At 22.7% G+C, this 7,515-nt stretch overlaps 1 long non-coding RNA gene across 1 annotated transcript in view; it reads left to right on the plus strand.

Annotated features, from left to right (window-relative positions):
* The first annotated feature begins 930 nt into the window (after nucleotides 1-930).
* LOC132931254 (uncharacterized) overlaps nucleotides 931-7,515 on the plus strand; it is a 103,514-nt gene continuing 96,929 nt past the window's right edge. The window contains exon 1 of the long non-coding RNA XR_009662392.1: nucleotides 931-1,073. This is a non-coding gene — a long non-coding RNA (uncharacterized LOC132931254). The remainder of the gene's footprint in view (nucleotides 1,074-7,515) is intronic.

Here is a 7,515-nt window from a genome sequence, read left to right on the forward strand (position 1 = left end):
CTTTCATATGTTTTGTTTAACCAGATATTTTTACTTCATAACAACTTTAACAAATTATTTTATATGTTAATTTTGACGAATTATACAATTCATATTTTTTTCATATTGAATAGAAGAAAATTTAAGTTATTGTTCGAGTGTATTATTTAGTTACATTTATTTTACATTCAAATTCAACAAAATAATTTGGTAGATTTGTACTATCTTTTATGGCTTATCATAATTATTATTTCTTATCATCTGTTATATGATAATATTTCATATCACTTTGCTGTTTTACAATCGTATTTGCATTTAAGTTTTAACTGAAAATTGTTTTTAAATATTTTGTATTAAGAATAAAGTTGTTCAGATAGTTATTGTTTGATTGTTTCCGTTACTGACTTATTCAGTATTTTCCAAATACTAGTTATCATATAAAGATTTTCGTTCTAATTATGGTGTGTAGTAGTGACATTGTTTAGTCCAACTATACGCATATTTAACTAACTACAATATTTTCAGATTGCAATACAGCAGACAATGAAAGCCATGGTGAGACATGAATTCGCGATTATATCAGTTTGGAAAATATAAACATCCTATGATGAAAATGGACTAGAAGATACTGATAATAATAATTGTTTTATTCAACGTACGTGTAGAGCTTATAATAGAATATAATTTAAAGAAAATTAATAGTTATGTAACAAAATGTTAATGTCATGATATCCTGACAATAGGACTAAGTAAATGATTCTTATTCACTATAATTAACTTTCATACAATTAATTTAACTTGATACTTCATAAACACTAAAAAACATGATTTTATATGATCATTTTGACGAATATCAAAAATTCATGTTTTAAACTGCTTATAAAGCACTGAGTTATCGAGTCATTCTCCAATTATTATATATATTTAACTGATTAAATTTTTTTAGATGGCAATACAGCAGATGACTCAAGGAATGCTTAGACATTTATTTGTATGCATACAACTTTGGGAAAGTATGAACATCCAATGTTGAAAATGAACTAAAAGATACTGATTATAAAGAATTTATGCAATGTACGTGTAATGGTTATTAGGTATAGTTAATAGAAAATTAATAGCAATGTATCTAAAAGTTACTCAAATGCTTCCCTGACCATAATATTAATTAAATTATTTAATTTATTATTATTAACTTGCATACATTTCATTTAAGCAGATACTTTATAAACACTATAAAACATGATTTTATATGATTTTTTGACGAATAATATATATTTATTTTTTGAACTGCTTATAAAACACACAATTCTCAAGTTAATCTCTTGAAACCTGGACCATTATATTAAGAAAATGATTCTAATTTATTATTATTAACTTGCATACATCTCATTTAAGCAGATACATCATTAAAACTATAAAACATGATTTTATATGATAATTTTGATGAATAATATACATTTATTTTTTGAACTGCTTATAAAACACATAATTCTCAAGTTAATCTCTTGAAACCTGGACCATTATATTAAGAAAATGATTCTAATTTATTATTATTAACTTGCATACATCTCATTTAAGCAGATACTTCATTAAAACTATAAAACATGATTTTATATGATAATTTTGACGAATATTAAATATTTATTTTTTGATCTGCTTATAAAACAAACAATTCTCAAGATAATCTCTTGAAACCTGGACCACTATATTAAGAAAATGATTCTAATTTATTATTATTAACTTGCATACATCTCATTTAAGCAGATACTTCATTAAAACTATAAAACATGATTTTATATGATAATTTTGATGAATAATATACATTTATTTTTTGAACTGCTTATAAAACACATAATTCTCAAGTTAATCTCTTGAAACCTGGACCATTATATTAAGAAAATGATTCTAATTTATTATTATTAACTTGCATACATCTCATTTAAGCAGATACTTCATTAAAACTATAAAACATGATTTTATATGATAATTTTGACGAATATTAAATATTTATTTTTTGATCTGCTTATAAAACAAACAATTCTCAAGATAATCTCTTGAAACCTGGACCACTATATTAAGAAAATGATTCTAATTTATTATTATTAACTTGCATACATCTCATTTAAGCAGATACTTCATTAAAACTATAAAACATGATTTTATATGATAATTTTGATGAATAATATACATTTATTTTTTGAACTGCTTATAAAACACATAATTCTCAAGTTAATCTCTTGAAACCTGGACCATTATATTAAGAAAATGATTCTAATTTATTATTATTAACTTGCATACATCTCATTTAAGCAGATACTTCATTAAAACTATAAAACATGATTTTATATGATAATTTTGACGAATATTAAATATTTATTTTTTGATCTGCTTATAAAACAAACAATTCTCAAGATAATCTCTTGAAACCTGGACCACTATATTAAGAAAATGATTCTAATTTATTATTATTAACTTGCATACATCTCATTTAAGCAGATACTTCATTAAAACTATAAAACATGATTTTATATGATAATTTTGACGAATATAAAATATTTTTTTTTTTGATCTGCTTATAAAACAAACAATTCTCAAGATAATCTCTTGAAACCTGGACCACTATATTAAGAAAATGATTCTAATTTATTATTATTAACTTGCATACATCTCATTTAAGCAGATACTTCATTAAAACTATAAAACATGTTTTTATATGATAATTTTGATGAATAATATACATTTATTTTTTAAACTGCTTATAAAACACACAATTATCAAGTTAATCTCTTGAAACCTGGACCACTATATTAAGAAAATGATTAGAATTTATTATTACTAACTTGCATACATCTCATTTAAGCAGGAACTTCATTAAAACAATAAAACATGATTTTATATGATAATTTTGACGAATATTAAATATTTATTTTTTGAACTGCTTATAAAACACACAATTCTCAAGTTAATCTCTTGAAACCTGGACCATTATATTAAGAAAATGATTCTAATTTATTATTATTAACTTGCATACATCTCATTTAAGCAGATACTTCATTAAAACTATAAAACATGTTTTTATATGATAATTTTGATGAATAATATACATTTATTTTTTGAACTGCTTATAAAACACACAATTCTCAAGTTAATCTCTTGAAACCTGGACCATTATATTAAGAAATTGATTCTAATTTATTATTATTAACTTGCATACATCTCATTTAAGCAGGAACTTCATTAAAACTATAAAACATGATTTTATATGATAATTTTGACGAATATTAAATATTTATTTTTTGAACTGCTTATAAAACACACAATTCTCAAGTTAATCTCTTGAAACCTGGACCATTATATTAAGAAAATGATTAGAATTTATTATTACTAACTTGCATACATCTCATTTAAGCAGGAACTTCATTAAAACAATAAAACATGATTTTATATGATAATTTTGACGAATATTAAATATTTATTTTTTGAACTGCTTATAAAACACACAATTCTCAAGTTAATCTCTTGAAACCTGGACCATTATATTAAGAAAATGATTCTAATTTATTATTATTAACTTGCATACATCTCATTTAAGCAGATACTTCATTAAAACTATAAAACATGTTTTTATATGATAATTTTGATGAATAATATACATTTATTTTTTGAACTGCTTATAAAACACACAATTCTCAAGTTAATCTCTTGAAACCTGGACCATTATATTAAGAAAATGATTCTAATTTATTATTATTAACTTGCATACATCTCATTTAAGCAGGAACTTCATTAAAACTATAAAACATGATTTTATATGATAATTTTGACGAATATTAAATATTTATTTTTTGAACTGCTTATAAAACACACAATTCTCAAGTTAATCTCTTGAAACCTGGACCATTATATTAAGAAAATGATTAGAATTTATTATTACTAACTTGCATACATCTCATTTAAGCAGGAACTTCATTAAAACAATAAAACATGATTTTATATGATAATTTTGACGAATATTACTTATTTATTTTTTGATCTGCTTATAAAACAAACAATTCTCAAGTTAATCTCTTGAAACCTGGACCATTATCATTAAGAAAATGATTCTAATTTATTATTATTAACTTGCATACATCTCATTTAAGCAGATACATCATTAAAACTATAAAACATGATTTTATATGATAATTTTGATGAATAATATACATTTATTTTTTGAACTGCTTATAAAACACATAATTCTCAAGTTAATCTCTTGAAACCTGGACCATTATATTAAGAAAATGATTCTAATTTATTATTATTAACTTGCATACATCTCATTTAAGCAGATACTTCATAAACACTATAAAACATGATTTTATATGATAATTTTGACGAATAATATATATTTATTTTTTGAACTGCTTATAAAACACACAATTCTCAAGTTAATCTCTTGAAACCTTGACCACTATATTAAGAAAATGATTCTAATTTATTATTATTAACTTGCATACATCTCATTTAAGCAGATACTTCATAAACACTATAAAACATGATTTTATATGATAATTTTAACGAATATTAAATATTTTTTTTTTGAACTGCTTATAAAACAAACAATTCTCAAGATAATCTCTTGAAACCTGGACCACTATATTAAGAAAATGATTCTAATTTATTATTACTAACTTGCATACATTTCATTTAAGCAGATTTTTCATAAACACTATAAAACATGATTTTATATGATAATTTTGATGAATAATATACATTTATTTTTTGAACTGCTTATAAAACACACAATTATCAAGTTAATCTCTTGAAACCTGGACCACTATATTAAGAAAATGATTAGAATTTATTATTATTAACTTGCATACATCTCATTTAAGCAGATACTTCATTAAAACTATAAAACATGTTTTTATATGATAATTTTGATGAATAATATACATTTATTTTTTGAACTGCTTATAAAACACACAATTATCAAGTTAATCTCTTGAAACCTGGACCACTGTATTAAGAAAATGATTAGAATTTATTATAACTAATTTGCATACATCTCATTTAAGTAGGAACTTCATTAAAACTATAAAACATGATTTTATATGATAATTTTGACGAATATTAAAAATTCATGTTTTAAGTTGCTTACAAAGCACTGAGTTATCGAGTCATTCTCCAATTATTATATTTATTTAACTGGATAAATTTTTTTAGATGCAAATACAGCAGATCACTCAAGGGATGCTGAAACATTGTTTGGTATTCAAACAACTCTGGAAAAGTATGAACATCCAACTTTGAAAATGAACTAACGAATACTGATTATAATGAATTTATGCAATTTACATGTAATGGTTATTGAATATAATTAATAGAATATTAATGTAGTGATACAATAGATATTTGTTAATACAGTGAATAAATGATTATTAAACACCTGAGAACTTTTAATTTTCTTTCTTAAAATTTGTCTTAGCTTTAAAAATCATTTTATTTTTATTACATTTATAGGATAATTTTGTTGAATATAACAAATTCATACATTTAACTGCTTATAAAATATTTTATTCTCAAGTACGTGTTTTGATACCTTGACTGTTATATTATGAAAATTATTCCATTTTATCATTTATAACTTTCATATGTTTTGTTTAACCAGATATTTTTACTTCATAACAACATTAACAAATTATTTTATATGTTAATTTTGACGAATTATACAATTCATATTTTTTTCATATTGAATAGAAGAAAATTTAAGTTATTGTTCGAGTGTATTATTTAGTTACATTTATTTTACATTCAAATTCAACAAAATAATTTGGTAGATTTGTACTATCTTTTATGGCTTATCATAATTATTATTTCTTATTATCTGTTATATGATAATATTTCATATCACTTTGCTGTTTTACAATCGTATTTGCATTTAAGTTTTAACTGAAAATTGTTTTTAAATATTTTGTATTAAGAATAAAGTTGTTCAGATAGTTATTGTTTGATTGTTTCCGTTACTGACTTATTCAGTATTTTCCAAATACTAGTTATCATATAAAGATTTTCGTTCTAATTATGGTGTGTAGTAGTGACATTGTTTACTCCAACTATACGCATATTTAACTAACTACAATATTTTCAGATTGCAATACAGCAGACAATGAAAGCCATGGTGAGACATGAATTCGCGATTATATCAGTTTGGAAAATATAAACATCCTATGATGAAAATGGACTAGAAGATACTGATAATAATAATTGTTTTATTCAACGTACGTGTAGAGCTTAAAATAGAATATAATTTAAAGAAAATTAATAGTTATGTAACAAAATGTTAATGTCATGATATCCTGACAATAGGACTAAGTAAATGATTCTTATTTACTATAATTAACTTTCATACAATTAATTTAACTTGATACTTCATAAACACTAAAAAACATGATTTTATATGATCATTTTGACGAATATCAAAAATTCATGTTTTAAACTGCTTATAAAGCACTGAGTTATCGAGTCATTCTCCAATTATTATATATATTTAACTGATTAAATTTTTTTAGATGGCAATACAGCAGATGACTCAAGGAATGCTGAGACATTTATTTGTATGCATACAACTTTGGGAAAGTATGAACATCCAATGTTGAAAATGAACTAAAAGATACTGATTATAAAGAATTTATGCAATGTACGTGTAAAGGTTATTAGGTATAGTTAATAGAAAATTAATAGCAATGTATCTAAAAGTTACTCAAATGCTTCCCTGACCATAATATTAATTAAATTATTTAATTTATTATTATTAACTTGCATACATTTCATTTAAGCAGATACTTTATAAACACTATAAAACATGATTTTATATGATTTTTTGACGAATAATATATATTTATTTTTTGAACTGCTTATAAAACACACAATTCTCAAGTTAATCTCTTGAAACCTGGACCATTATCATAAAGAAAATGATTCTAATTTATTATTATTAACTTGCATACATCTCATTTAAGCAGATACTTCATTAAAACTATAAAACATGATTTTATATGATAATTTTGATGAATATTACTTATTTATTTTTTGATCTGCTTATAAAACAAACAATTCTCAAGTTAATCTCTTGAAACCTGGACCATTATCATTAAGAAAATGATTCTAATTTATTATTATTAACTTGCATACATCTCATTTAAGCAGATACTTCATTAAAACTATAAAACATGATTTTATATGATAATTTTGATGAATAATATACATTTATTTTTTGAACTGCTTATAAAACACACAATTCTCAAGTTAATCTCTTGAAACCTGGACCATTATATTAAGAAAATGGTTCTAATTTATTATTATTAACTTGTATACATCTCATTTAAGCAGATACTTCATTAAAACAATAAAACATGTTTTTATATGATAATTTTGACGAATATTAAATATTTATTTTTTGAACTGCTTATAAAACACACAATTCTCAAGTTAATCTCTTGAAACCTGGACCATTATATTAAGAAAATGGTTCTAATTTATTATTATTAACTTGCA

The sequence above is a fragment of the Rhopalosiphum padi genome, unplaced genomic scaffold, assembly GCF_020882245.1.
Source record: "Rhopalosiphum padi isolate XX-2018 unplaced genomic scaffold, ASM2088224v1 scaffold1, whole genome shotgun sequence".
Lineage (NCBI taxonomy): Eukaryota > Metazoa > Arthropoda > Insecta > Hemiptera > Aphididae > Rhopalosiphum > Rhopalosiphum padi.